The 14,276-nt window shown below is 37.4% G+C and overlaps 1 protein-coding gene across 1 annotated transcript in view; it reads right to left on the bottom strand.

Annotated features, from left to right (window-relative positions):
* The window catches only part of LOC135687522 (uncharacterized), a 56,379-nt gene that overhangs the window by 914 nt on the left and 41,189 nt on the right, over nucleotides 1-14,276 (bottom strand). The gene's annotated exons all lie outside the window — the stretch shown is intronic.

Raw genomic sequence — 14,276 nt, 5'->3', positions numbered from 1 at the left:
AATAAAATGTACCAAATGTAGTTCAATTCAAGGCCATGTCTCAATAATATCACATCATTGTGTGATATTATCGAAAAAATGTTTACGTTAACAAATTCTCTCGGTTGTTTATGGCTCGGTTTATGGTCTTGGTAAGTACAGGGACGTCGTGGCTTGGGGACAGGGGGCACGTGCCCCCTATCATCTACCATTCGGCAATTTGTCAGAAACTTCCGTCAGAAATGTCAGAAAATCTGCTTGGCAAAATAAATTTTGTGGTTCCTAGAAAAGCAAGAAAGTTCAAAGGAACTAAAGTCAGGAGTCGTGAGTTCCAGCCTCGCTCGGGTCGGGTTATTTTCCCGCACTCTCTATTAATGAACTAATCTGTATAATTTCTATAAAAAGGGGGATATAAAGAAAAAAGTTTTCTGAAGACCGTAAAACTCATGGTTATTCATTTTACAGTCTGCCTATCCAAATTTGCACAACAGGAATGACAGGGCCGCATTTAAGTCTGTTGGGGCCCTGGGCCCAAAGTTGATTGGGGCCCCTTCAAATAAACCAAAAAATTGTGTCACGTGCACAGTACTTGGCTAAACTTGATCAAACATAATCAACCAACTATAAGACATGAATAAACTTGTATCCATTTCACATTTCAGTACATTTCCAATAAAACTATCCAACTGCTGAAAACTTTTCAATGATTTTAGTGGGGTTTAAAACCCCAACGAAACCCTTTTGACCACGCCCTTTATTCCATTTTTAAAATTGAATTCGTTGATTGAAATCAAGAGCACTCAAAAGGCTTTTGAAATTTTGCACGGGGCTCCTAAATCGAAAAACTTTAAGGTGGAACGGAAAGCGGAAAACCGTAAACGGTAAACGATTCGGAAAGCTTCCGCCCATCAATTCCCACTTGGCTTCCTTTCCATTTCCATTTCGTGCAATGAAACATGCCCGAGAAAGGGGAAAGAAGGCATGTTTTGACTAAATAATTTTATGATGCTTTTTCTTTTGAAAAATATTGAAAAGTTAAAAGAGAAAGAAATACGAGAAGAGCATATGGGTAAAACACGTTTCAAGAAAAAGGCAAAAAGGAAAGTTCCACCCAGGGAACTATGAAATTATAAGCGTTGCTATGAAAAATACAAGAGGGGCCTTCTCAAAAAATCTCTCAAGAAAGATAGCAAAAATTGAAAAGGGTTCATTATTGGAATTTACAAGGGGTGCTCTACAACTCTGCCTGCTTCCATCGATGATAGATAATATAATTTCAAGTAATTCAGAATGACTGTCTCAGTTCGAAGCACACCTGAAGTTCTGACGCATTGCCTCGAGCATGATTGGTTGAGAGGTCAAACGGTACGAATACCGTGGAAAAAAGTTGCCTTGATTTCAACTTTCAAAAACGCAAGCGGTACGGTAAGCGTACCGTTCTTGAATGTCAAATTATCTTCTGTGCATGCTTGTGCCGTATTCCGTTTTCCGTTTTCCCTCCATACCGTGAAGAGGAAACCCACCTTTAGGGGGCCCCTGGGCCTGGGCCCAGTGGGCTCATGGGTAAATGCGTCACTGAGGAATGGAATGCTTGCCAATTGGTATTACTAAGTGCGAGTGCACCTTTTTAAAGCTCAAGGATGAGATTAAATAAATGTTGACCTTGACTTACTTGACATTAGTTATGACAAAGTAATCTAAAAATTTGCTGACATTTGACAGACCATTGCTAAGGAGGCTTTTCATGCACTGAAAGACATCCATTTCGTTTCTTTCGAATCTCATGATATTGATTATCAGTCCTATTGCGAGTTTACTGTTCATCGCAGATACTGATTAATGATGATTTTGATTATCCAATGTTCGAGTACGGATGCTAGCTTTTATCTGATCGACTTATCGAAATCAGTCGATGCTGGAAAAGACACATTCTTTGCCATGACTTTCTGCATTTAAAATACAGCGCATGCGCTTGATGACGTCATAATTTTAATTCAAATTCATTGTCGGAAAATTTGCAAGTGGGTTGCCAATTGGGATTATTTAATGCCAGATTTCACAAAACTGGGACTGTGGAAAAGCTGTTGGGATCAGAAATTGTTATCTGGGATTCAACGTAAAAATTGGGATTTTTTGGGATTATCAGACAAGAATGGATAATTTGTTATAAGTGGTCCAAGGATTGCTCAAATTGACTATTATTTTAACACCTTTAGCACTACTAAAGAAAATGTAGTAAGCCAAACAATAAAGAACAATTGGTTTGAATGTAAAACTTTGTGTACACTCTTTTCTTTTTATAAGAACCCAAAGAACCAGTAAATTTAAGTTCAGGCTGACTGTTCTAAATTTTTTCGAAAATCCAAAGCTGCATTGTTCTTAATTCGTTCTTAAATTTATAGATTATAGATAATTTATAGAGTGTAAGCAGTGCGCTTGCTAGCGTTTTCGCTTTAAGGAAGTGTTCGGGTCTCATTTGCCAACGAAGTGAGTGAGACAACCTTCAGTTGCCGACAAGTTTGAATATTCACCGAAAAAGCACCCACACCTGGCTAAGAATCCTCGTTTTTGAGAAAAACTGTGTTCAAAATTGAATTTTACAGTAGCTCAGCCTCAGCTTGTTCTTAATTTGTTCTTAACTTTTGACCAGTTTTGAGGCTCATGTTTTATAAAATTGTTCTTGTAAAAAGAAAAGAGTGTAATTTATAGTTTGTTTTATGATTTCTTGAAATTTTATAGTGATTTTATTTGGCATTCTATAAATCAGGGCCGGTGAAACGTATTTTAAAGTGGAGGGGCCTAATATGAAAGTCTTGAAAGGGCTTTGGTTAGGCCGCCACAATGGTTTGTGGCAAGAAAAATTTGAGGATTATTGTATTATAGGGAATGGCCAGAGACTGTATCTAAAATTGATTTTGACTGAAGGAAAATCCGAGGCAATATATTTAAGGGGCGAAATATTAGCCTTTACTGATTTACGTGTATTTATTGTTGTTTATTCTCGGCGTATTGCGGTGTTTCATATTTGCTACATCTTTATGCGTTTACTATAACAGGAAACAACAGGAAACAACAAGAACGAATACAAACGAGAAGAAACGATAAGGAAACAACATGAAACGATTTGTGACTTTTCAGAAACGACTAGATCTCCAAAACGAGGCAAGCTTATCCATCCACGTGGGCATTGTCATCTTCGTTGCAGTGGCCTAAGTGTTCGGTCATGTCGTTCTCCACCACAAAAGCTGTTATCTTAGATGAGGTTACGGAAACCCAGTGATAATGCTTACTTATGTTTCTACAACGCTAATTTTAGCAAAAGCAACAGAAACTAAAGGAACAAACTCCAATATACTAGAGGAACAAGCTGTATAGGTTGAGAATATACTTCTTGAAAAATAGGTCAATTCCTCTTACAAAATTACCATATCAACATCTACTATCATTAAAATTGTGCCACAGTTTAGATTTTTCCAAGTCGTTTCTACTTGTTTCTACTTGTTTCCTAGTTGTTTCTACTTGTTTCCTAGTTGTTTCTTACTTGTTTCCTAGTTGTTTCTTACTTGTTTCTACTTGTTTTCTAGTTGTTTCTACTCATTTCCCGTTATAGTAACCACGTACATCTTTATCGACTTTTCGCCGCAAGCCTGCTACTGTGGCCTTTTCTTCATTCACACAAAATATTCAAGCTTTATTTAATCAATATCTACAAGCTTAACAAGAACAGAAGAGCTATCAATTAAAATAAAACAGAGCATCCGTATAGAATAAACGAGAAATCATGTAGAAATAACTGAGTGTTGAATTTTTCTAAGATCTGATCTTACCAGTTGCTCTGACAAGATACCGAGGTGGTTGATAAAAAATGAAACGTAAATCGATTTCCTTCCCACTCCCCCTTCCCTGCCTACAAATTTTGCATGCTTCACCCTTGCGATAAAATTCTTAGCATGCATGGCATATTTTTGAAAAACATACTGCTTTTTCTAATTGGAAAGTGCTAGTATGCAACAGAATGAGAATTGTTTGCGAGGCTAACAGGCAACCCCCTGACAAGGTATTGCGATTGAATCATCAGGTATTGAGCAAGAGTATTGACGTATGCGAAAGGTACACACCTACCGAGTTTCTTTTGTTTAGAGATGTCTACATATCATCATCACGTTTGTAGGGTGCAGCCACACCAGACATTGCGTTTTCTGTGTTGCCACAGGGATTTCTACCCACTTTGGGGATTTTCAGAAGTTTGTAGATTGTAGTGAAAAATCGGGAAAAATCCAGAAAAGTAGGTACAATGCCTGCCAAAAGTCTTGGAACACTGACATCAATTTCCAAGGTCAAAACCAATCATCCCCCTCTCCCCCACGGAACAATGTTGGTTTACTATCAAACGGATTAGGATTTTAGGAAGCACTTTCTTTTGCGCTTCTTTTATGATATTTCTCTAAATCATCAACATTGTTTGAGGGGGAAGGGGGCGGAAGAAGCAAATTTTTTTCATGAAAGGAATGAAAGATATCAAATGCAGCGTAAATTGGTGGGTGTTCCAAGTACTTTTGGCAGGCATTGTCTGAATTTCATTTTGAAGCTTATTAGATATACCACCAAAACCAATATCCTCCTATAGGTTTTTGATGGTGCTGATTCCATTTCTGCCATTTTCAACATCGTACGTGTTACCGATAAGGAGATATGGGGGTATTGTCTTTTTTCGGGGGTGGGGGTAAGCTACCCCCATAAAACTAAATGCCATATTTCAATTAAGGTTAAAATTGTTAAAATCAAAATCGATTTCCAATAAATAGGATCAAGATTGTATTTTGAATCTTTTCAAAGGCTCGTAGCTAGATGGCTGTCTAAGAAATAATGGGATAGATGAAGGAGACAAATATGAGTGGCAGCTAGAAAATAATCTAAAAATGGAAAGGATGCAATTTTATAAAAGTGACATCGATTCCTCTGTTTCATGTTTCTAATTATAGATAAGGTCGTATTTGAGAATTATGTCGGGTAGTTGCTCTCCTTTTATCACGGATTTACAAGTTGCCATTCATATAGGCCCTTGTTGTGCAATTCAGTGCCCAAATGACAAATTTCAGAGTGTTTACCTAAATTGTAGAAAGGAACCCCGTGTTTCCCACATCAGAGTTCCCAACTGATTGATCTACTATTCCATGTTGGTTGGTAAGGGAACTGAAATAAAACTGACATCCACTCGCCTTCCTGCGCTCCTAAATGCTTGGCCCAGAAGCACTACAAAGAAAGCCCTCTTCCCTACTGTTACTGCATTGCCAAAATGGCCTTTAAGTTAGACTCTACCTGCTATATTTATCTTCATAAAGCGCAAGGCAGATTATTTCATCGTTAATTGATTGCTGTATATGTTTGCTTGACATTTGCCATAACAAAATATCTTATTTCATCGAATGTAGCGCGCGTCGATGTGAAGGACAAGGCCCCGCAAGGCAACTCTCACCCTCGGAAATGAACGCTTGTAGACCGTTGTGTAGACCGTGGCTGTTTCTTCGCAATTTTCTGACTTGTCAGGGGGAGGTTTGCCCCCAAAATCACCCAAAAGGTGTATAATAATACCCCTCAAAGATAAAATTAACCTTTGTATGAATTCCATGAAGAAAACGGCAAAATATGACGAAAATCCCACGGTCTACACTCAAAAGGAGAATAAGATCTAGAGTACTTCAAATTCAATTCTCAGAAAGTGTAGACCGTTGACACTTTCCTGAATTTCTTCAGTTTTACAACTTGTATCGATCTGAAAACCTACAATATTTTTTATACTAGCCATGCATACCTACTGACGAGGTTTCGTCTACTTTCTTTGAAAAATACGATTTTTATGAACATTTTAAATGTGTAGACCGTGGCTGTAGACCGTTGGTAACCATTGGCAATAGGCATTTTCATACTACATCACGTGCCCATTAGGAAAGGAGCGTTCTTTCAATTCCTAGCATACTTTAACAATGGAAAACGAACAATTATAATTGGCACAAACCATTTTCCAATTATTGGGACAAGGGAAGATAGAAAATAATAGGGAATGGGGTGTCTATGAGCGCTACCATGTTGCCACATGTGAATGCGAAGGAGCATAGCCTAAGCAAATTTATTAAATTCGTAGATGGTTTTGGGAGGGTTATGGTGGATAAAATTGAGCCATTTGAACAGTTTCTCACCAGCATGTTGTTCGCAATTATTTAGATCATGTATGGTTTGTAGACATTCTCATGAATTTTTTTGTTTTTTCATCAATAATTAAACCATAAATAAGGGGACTTTTCAGAAAAAAACACATTTTCAAAGGTACTAAACTGTACTGTTTTTCCTTTGAAAATTGATAAATTTCTTAAACCGATGATCGAATTCTGCACAAAATACTTGTTTTCAATAATGATTTAAATGATATTGACGGAAAAAATCAGTAGAATGTTTTTTGTAACAAATAACAATACTCGGATATCTACTATATCAATCGTTCAGAGTCCCAACCCCCTCCCCCCCTTTTAACTGTGTAAAGAGTGAAAATTTCGAATTTTAATTAGTAGCAGTGAGATCAGCACCATCGAAAACCCTAGGGTAGCACAATGTTTTGATATCGCAGATTGCTGTTTTCGAGAAAATTTTCAGACAATGCCTGCCAAAAGTCTTAGAACACTGACATCAATTTCCAAGGTCAAAACCAATCATCCCCCTCTCCCCCACGGAACAATGTTGGTTTACTATCAAACGGATTAGGATTTTAGGAAGCACTTTCTTTTGCGCTTCTTTTATGATATTTCTCTAAATCATCAACATTGTTTGAGGGGGAAGGGGGCGGAAGAAGCAAATTTTTTTCATGAAAGGAATGAAAGATATCAAATGCAGCGTAAATTGGTGGGTGTTCCAAGTACTTTTGGCAGGCATTGTCTGAATTTCATTTTGAAGCTTATTAGATATACCACCAAAACCAATATCCTCCTATAGGTTTTTGATGGTGCTGATTCCATTTCTGCCATTTTCAACATCGTACGTGTTACCGATAAGGAGATATGGGGGTATTGTCTTTTTTCGGGGGTGGGGGTAAGCTACCCCCATAAAACTAAATGCCATATTTCAATTAAGGTTAAAATTGTTAAAATCAAAATCGATTTCCAATAAATAGGATCAAGATTGTATTTTGAATCTTTTCAAAGGCTCGTAGCTAGATGGCTGTCTAAGAAATAATGGGATAGATGAAGGAGACAAATATGAGTGGCAGCTAGAAAATAATCTAAAAATGGAAAGGATGCAATTTTATAAAAGTGACATCGATTCCTCTGTTTCATGTTTCTAATTATAGATAAGGTCGTATTTGAGAATTATGTCGGGTAGTTGCTCTCCTTTTATCACGGATTTACAAGTTGCCATTCATATAGGCCCTTGTTGTGCAATTCAGTGCCCAAATGACAAATTTCAGAGTGTTTACCTAAATTGTAGAAAGGAACCCCGTGTTTCCCACATCAGAGTTCCCAACTGATTGATCTACTATTCCATGTTGGTTGGTAAGGGAACTGAAATAAAACTGACATCCACTCGCCTTCCTGCGCTCCTAAATGCTTGGCCCAGAAGCACTACAAAGAAAGCCCTCTTCCCTACTGTTACTGCATTGCCAAAATGGCCTTTAAGTTAGACTCTACCTGCTATATTTATCTTCATAAAGCGCAAGGCAGATTATTTCATCGTTAATTGATTGCTGTATATGTTTGCTTGACATTTGCCATAACAAAATATCTTATTTCATCGAATGTAGCGCGCGTCGATGTGAAGGACAAGGCCCCGCAAGGCAACTCTCACCCTCGGAAATGAACGCTTGTAGACCGTTGTGTAGACCGTGGCTGTTTCTTCGCAATTTTCTGACTTGTCAGGGGGAGGTTTGCCCCCAAAATCACCCAAAAGGTGTATAATAATACCCCTCAAAGATAAAATTAACCTTTGTATGAATTCCATGAAGAAAACGGCAAAATATGACGAAAATCCCACGGTCTACACTCAAAAGGAGAATAAGATCTAGAGTACTTCAAATTCAATTCTCAGAAAGTGTAGACCGTTGACACTTTCCTGAATTTCTTCAGTTTTACAACTTGTATCGATCTGAAAACCTACAATATTTTTTATACTAGCCATGCATACCTACTGACGAGGTTTCGTCTACTTTCTTTGAAAAATACGATTTTTATGAACATTTTAAATGTGTAGACCGTGGCTGTAGACCGTTGGTAACCATTGGCAATAGGCATTTTCATACTACATCACGTGCCCATTAGGAAAGGAGCGTTCTTTCAATTCCTAGCATACTTTAACAATGGAAAACGAACAATTATAATTGGCACAAACCATTTTCCAATTATTGGGACAAGGGAAGATAGAAAATAATAGGGAATGGGGTGTCTATGAGCGCTACCATGTTGCCACATGTGAATGCGAAGGAGCATAGCCTAAGCAAATTTATTAAATTCGTAGATGGTTTTGGGAGGGTTATGGTGGATAAAATTGAGCCATTTGAACAGTTTCTCACCAGCATGTTGTTCGCAATTATTTAGATCATGTATGGTTTGTAGACATTCTCATGAATTTTTTTGTTTTTTCATCAATAATTAAACCATAAATAAGGGGACTTTTCAGAAAAAAACACATTTTCAAAGGTACTAAACTGTACTGTTTTTCCTTTGAAAATTGATAAATTTCTTAAACCGATGATCGAATTCTGCACAAAATACTTGTTTTCAATAATGATTTAAATGATATTGACGGAAAAAATCAGTAGAATGTTTTTTGTAACAAATAACAATACTCGGATATCTACTATATCAATCGTTCAGAGTCCCAACCCCCTCCCCCCCTTTTAACTGTGTAAAGAGTGAAAATTTCGAATTTTAATTAGTAGCAGTGAGATCAGCACCATCGAAAACCCTAGGGTAGCACAATGTTTTGATATCGCAGATTGCTGTTTTCGAGAAAATTTTCAGACAATGCCTGCCAAAAGTCTTAGAACACTGACATCAATTTCCAAGGTCAAAACCAATCATCCCCCTCTCCCCCACGGAACAATGTTGGTTTACTATCAAACGGATTAGGATTTTAGGAAGCACTTTCTTTTGCGCTTCTTTTATGATATTTCTCTAAATCATCAACATTGTTTGAGGGGGAAGGGGGCGGAAGAAGCAAATTTTTTTCATGAAAGGAATGAAAGATATCAAATGCAGCGTAAATTGGTGGGTGTTCCAAGTACTTTTGGCAGGCATTGTCTGAATTTCATTTTGAAGCTTATTAGATATACCACCAAAACCAATATCCTCCTATAGGTTTTTGATGGTGCTGATTCCATTTCTGCCATTTTCAACATCGTACGTGTTACCGATAAGGAGATATGGGGGTATTGTCTTTTTTCGGGGGTGGGGGTAAGCTACCCCCATAAAACTAAATGCCATATTTCAATTAAGGTTAAAATTGTTAAAATCAAAATCGATTTCCAATAAATAGGATCAAGATTGTATTTTGAATCTTTTCAAAGGCTCGTAGCTAGATGGCTGTCTAAGAAATAATGGGATAGATGAAGGAGACAAATATGAGTGGCAGCTAGAAAATAATCTAAAAATGGAAAGGATGCAATTTTATAAAAGTGACATCGATTCCTCTGTTTCATGTTTCTAATTATAGATAAGGTCGTATTTGAGAATTATGTCGGGTAGTTGCTCTCCTTTTATCACGGATTTACAAGTTGCCATTCATATAGGCCCTTGTTGTGCAATTCAGTGCCCAAATGACAAATTTCAGAGTGTTTACCTAAATTGTAGAAAGGAACCCCGTGTTTCCCACATCAGAGTTCCCAACTGATTGATCTACTATTCCATGTTGGTTGGTAAGGGAACTGAAATAAAACTGACATCCACTCGCCTTCCTGCGCTCCTAAATGCTTGGCCCAGAAGCACTACAAAGAAAGCCCTCTTCCCTACTGTTACTGCATTGCCAAAATGGCCTTTAAGTTAGACTCTACCTGCTATATTTATCTTCATAAAGCGCAAGGCAGATTATTTCATCGTTAATTGATTGCTGTATATGTTTGCTTGACATTTGCCATAACAAAATATCTTATTTCATCGAATGTAGCGCGCGTCGATGTGAAGGACAAGGCCCCGCAAGGCAACTCTCACCCTCGGAAATGAACGCTTGTAGACCGTTGTGTAGACCGTGGCTGTTTCTTCGCAATTTTCTGACTTGTCAGGGGGAGGTTTGCCCCCAAAATCACCCAAAAGGTGTATAATAATACCCCTCAAAGATAAAATTAACCTTTGTATGAATTCCATGAAGAAAACGGCAAAATATGACGAAAATCCCACGGTCTACACTCAAAAGGAGAATAAGATCTAGAGTACTTCAAATTCAATTCTCAGAAAGTGTAGACCGTTGACACTTTCCTGAATTTCTTCAGTTTTACAACTTGTATCGATCTGAAAACCTACAATATTTTTTATACTAGCCATGCATACCTACTGACGAGGTTTCGTCTACTTTCTTTGAAAAATACGATTTTTATGAACATTTTAAATGTGTAGACCGTGGCTGTAGACCGTTGGTAACCATTGGCAATAGGCATTTTCATACTACATCACGTGCCCATTAGGAAAGGAGCGTTCTTTCAATTCCTAGCATACTTTAACAATGGAAAACGAACAATTATAATTGGCACAAACCATTTTCCAATTATTGGGACAAGGGAAGATAGAAAATAATAGGGAATGGGGTGTCTATGAGCGCTACCATGTTGCCACATGTGAATGCGAAGGAGCATAGCCTAAGCAAATTTATTAAATTCGTAGATGGTTTTGGGAGGGTTATGGTGGATAAAATTGAGCCATTTGAACAGTTTCTCACCAGCATGTTGTTCGCAATTATTTAGATCATGTATGGTTTGTAGACATTCTCATGAATTTTTTTGTTTTTTCATCAATAATTAAACCATAAATAAGGGGACTTTTCAGAAAAAAACACATTTTCAAAGGTACTAAACTGTACTGTTTTTCCTTTGAAAATTGATAAATTTCTTAAACCGATGATCGAATTCTGCACAAAATACTTGTTTTCAATAATGATTTAAATGATATTGACGGAAAAAATCAGTAGAATGTTTTTTGTAACAAATAACAATACTCGGATATCTACTATATCAATCGTTCAGAGTCCCAACCCCCTCCCCCCCTTTTAACTGTGTAAAGAGTGAAAATTTCGAATTTTAATTAGTAGCAGTGAGATCAGCACCATCGAAAACCCTAGGGTAGCACAATGTTTTGATATCGCAGATTGCTGTTTTCGAGAAAATTTTCAGACAATGCCTGCCAAAAGTCTTAGAACACTGACATCAATTTCCAAGGTCAAAACCAATCATCCCCCTCTCCCCCACGGAACAATGTTGGTTTACTATCAAACGGATTAGGATTTTAGGAAGCACTTTCTTTTGCGCTTCTTTTATGATATTTCTCTAAATCATCAACATTGTTTGAGGGGGAAGGGGGCGGAAGAAGCAAATTTTTTTCATGAAAGGAATGAAAGATATCAAATGCAGCGTAAATTGGTGGGTGTTCCAAGTACTTTTGGCAGGCATTGTCTGAATTTCATTTTGAAGCTTATTAGATATACCACCAAAACCAATATCCTCCTATAGGTTTTTGATGGTGCTGATTCCATTTCTGCCATTTTCAACATCGTACGTGTTACCGATAAGGAGATATGGGGGTATTGTCTTTTTTCGGGGGTGGGGGTAAGCTACCCCCATAAAACTAAATGCCATATTTCAATTAAGGTTAAAATTGTTAAAATCAAAATCGATTTCCAATAAATAGGATCAAGATTGTATTTTGAATCTTTTCAAAGGCTCGTAGCTAGATGGCTGTCTAAGAAATAATGGGATAGATGAAGGAGACAAATATGAGTGGCAGCTAGAAAATAATCTAAAAATGGAAAGGATGCAATTTTATAAAAGTGACATCGATTCCTCTGTTTCATGTTTCTAATTATAGATAAGGTCGTATTTGAGAATTATGTCGGGTAGTTGCTCTCCTTTTATCACGGATTTACAAGTTGCCATTCATATAGGCCCTTGTTGTGCAATTCAGTGCCCAAATGACAAATTTCAGAGTGTTTACCTAAATTGTAGAAAGGAACCCCGTGTTTCCCACATCAGAGTTCCCAACTGATTGATCTACTATTCCATGTTGGTTGGTAAGGGAACTGAAATAAAACTGACATCCACTCGCCTTCCTGCGCTCCTAAATGCTTGGCCCAGAAGCACTACAAAGAAAGCCCTCTTCCCTACTGTTACTGCATTGCCAAAATGGCCTTTAAGTTAGACTCTACCTGCTATATTTATCTTCATAAAGCGCAAGGCAGATTATTTCATCGTTAATTGATTGCTGTATATGTTTGCTTGACATTTGCCATAACAAAATATCTTATTTCATCGAATGTAGCGCGCGTCGATGTGAAGGACAAGGCCCCGCAAGGCAACTCTCACCCTCGGAAATGAACGCTTGTAGACCGTTGTGTAGACCGTGGCTGTTTCTTCGCAATTTTCTGACTTGTCAGGGGGAGGTTTGCCCCCAAAATCACCCAAAAGGTGTATAATAATACCCCTCAAAGATAAAATTAACCTTTGTATGAATTCCATGAAGAAAACGGCAAAATATGACGAAAATCCCACGGTCTACACTCAAAAGGAGAATAAGATCTAGAGTACTTCAAATTCAATTCTCAGAAAGTGTAGACCGTTGACACTTTCCTGAATTTCTTCAGTTTTACAACTTGTATCGATCTGAAAACCTACAATATTTTTTATACTAGCCATGCATACCTACTGACGAGGTTTCGTCTACTTTCTTTGAAAAATACGATTTTTATGAACATTTTAAATGTGTAGACCGTGGCTGTAGACCGTTGGTAACCATTGGCAATAGGCATTTTCATACTACATCACGTGCCCATTAGGAAAGGAGCGTTCTTTCAATTCCTAGCATACTTTAACAATGGAAAACGAACAATTATAATTGGCACAAACCATTTTCCAATTATTGGGACAAGGGAAGATAGAAAATAATAGGGAATGGGGTGTCTATGAGCGCTACCATGTTGCCACATGTGAATGCGAAGGAGCATAGCCTAAGCAAATTTATTAAATTCGTAGATGGTTTTGGGAGGGTTATGGTGGATAAAATTGAGCCATTTGAACAGTTTCTCACCAGCATGTTGTTCGCAATTATTTAGATCATGTATGGTTTGTAGACATTCTCATGAATTTTTTTGTTTTTTCATCAATAATTAAACCATAAATAAGGGGACTTTTCAGAAAAAAACACATTTTCAAAGGTACTAAACTGTACTGTTTTTCCTTTGAAAATTGATAAATTTCTTAAACCGATGATCGAATTCTGCACAAAATACTTGTTTTCAATAATGATTTAAATGATATTGACGGAAAAAATCAGTAGAATGTTTTTTGTAACAAATAACAATACTCGGATATCTACTATATCAATCGTTCAGAGTCCCAACCCCCTCCCCCCCTTTTAACTGTGTAAAGAGTGAAAATTTCGAATTTTAATTAGTAGCAGTGAGATCAGCACCATCGAAAACCCTAGGGTAGCACAATGTTTTGATATCGCAGATTGCTGTTTTCGAGAAAATTTTCAGACAATGCCTGCCAAAAGTCTTAGAACACTGACATCAATTTCCAAGGTCAAAACCAATCATCCCCCTCTCCCCCACGGAACAATGTTGGTTTACTATCAAACGGATTAGGATTTTAGGAAGCACTTTCTTTTGCGCTTCTTTTATGATATTTCTCTAAATCATCAACATTGTTTGAGGGGGAAGGGGGCGGAAGAAGCAAATTTTTTTCATGAAAGGAATGAAAGATATCAAATGCAGCGTAAATTGGTGGGTGTTCCAAGTACTTTTGGCAGGCATTGTCTGAATTTCATTTTGAAGCTTATTAGATATACCACCAAAACCAATATCCTCCTATAGGTTTTTGATGGTGCTGATTCCATTTCTGCCATTTTCAACATCGTACGTGTTACCGATAAGGAGATATGGGGGTATTGTCTTTTTTCGGGGGTGGGGGTAAGCTACCCCCATAAAACTAAATGCCATATTTCAATTAAGGTTAAAATTGTTAAAATCAAAATCGATTTCCAATAAATAGGATCAAGATTGTATTTTGAATCTTTTCAAAGGCTCGTAGCTAGATGGCTGTCTAAGAAATAATG

The sequence above is a fragment of the Rhopilema esculentum genome, chromosome 20 (genome assembly GCF_057945365.1).
Source record: "Rhopilema esculentum isolate cy_ngs chromosome 20, ASM5794536v1, whole genome shotgun sequence".
In the NCBI taxonomy this organism is placed as follows: Eukaryota; Metazoa; Cnidaria; class Scyphozoa; order Rhizostomeae; family Rhizostomatidae; genus Rhopilema; species Rhopilema esculentum.
The sequence above is the reverse complement of the archived record's forward strand: the minus strand, read 5'-3'. Positions and strand labels throughout refer to the sequence as shown.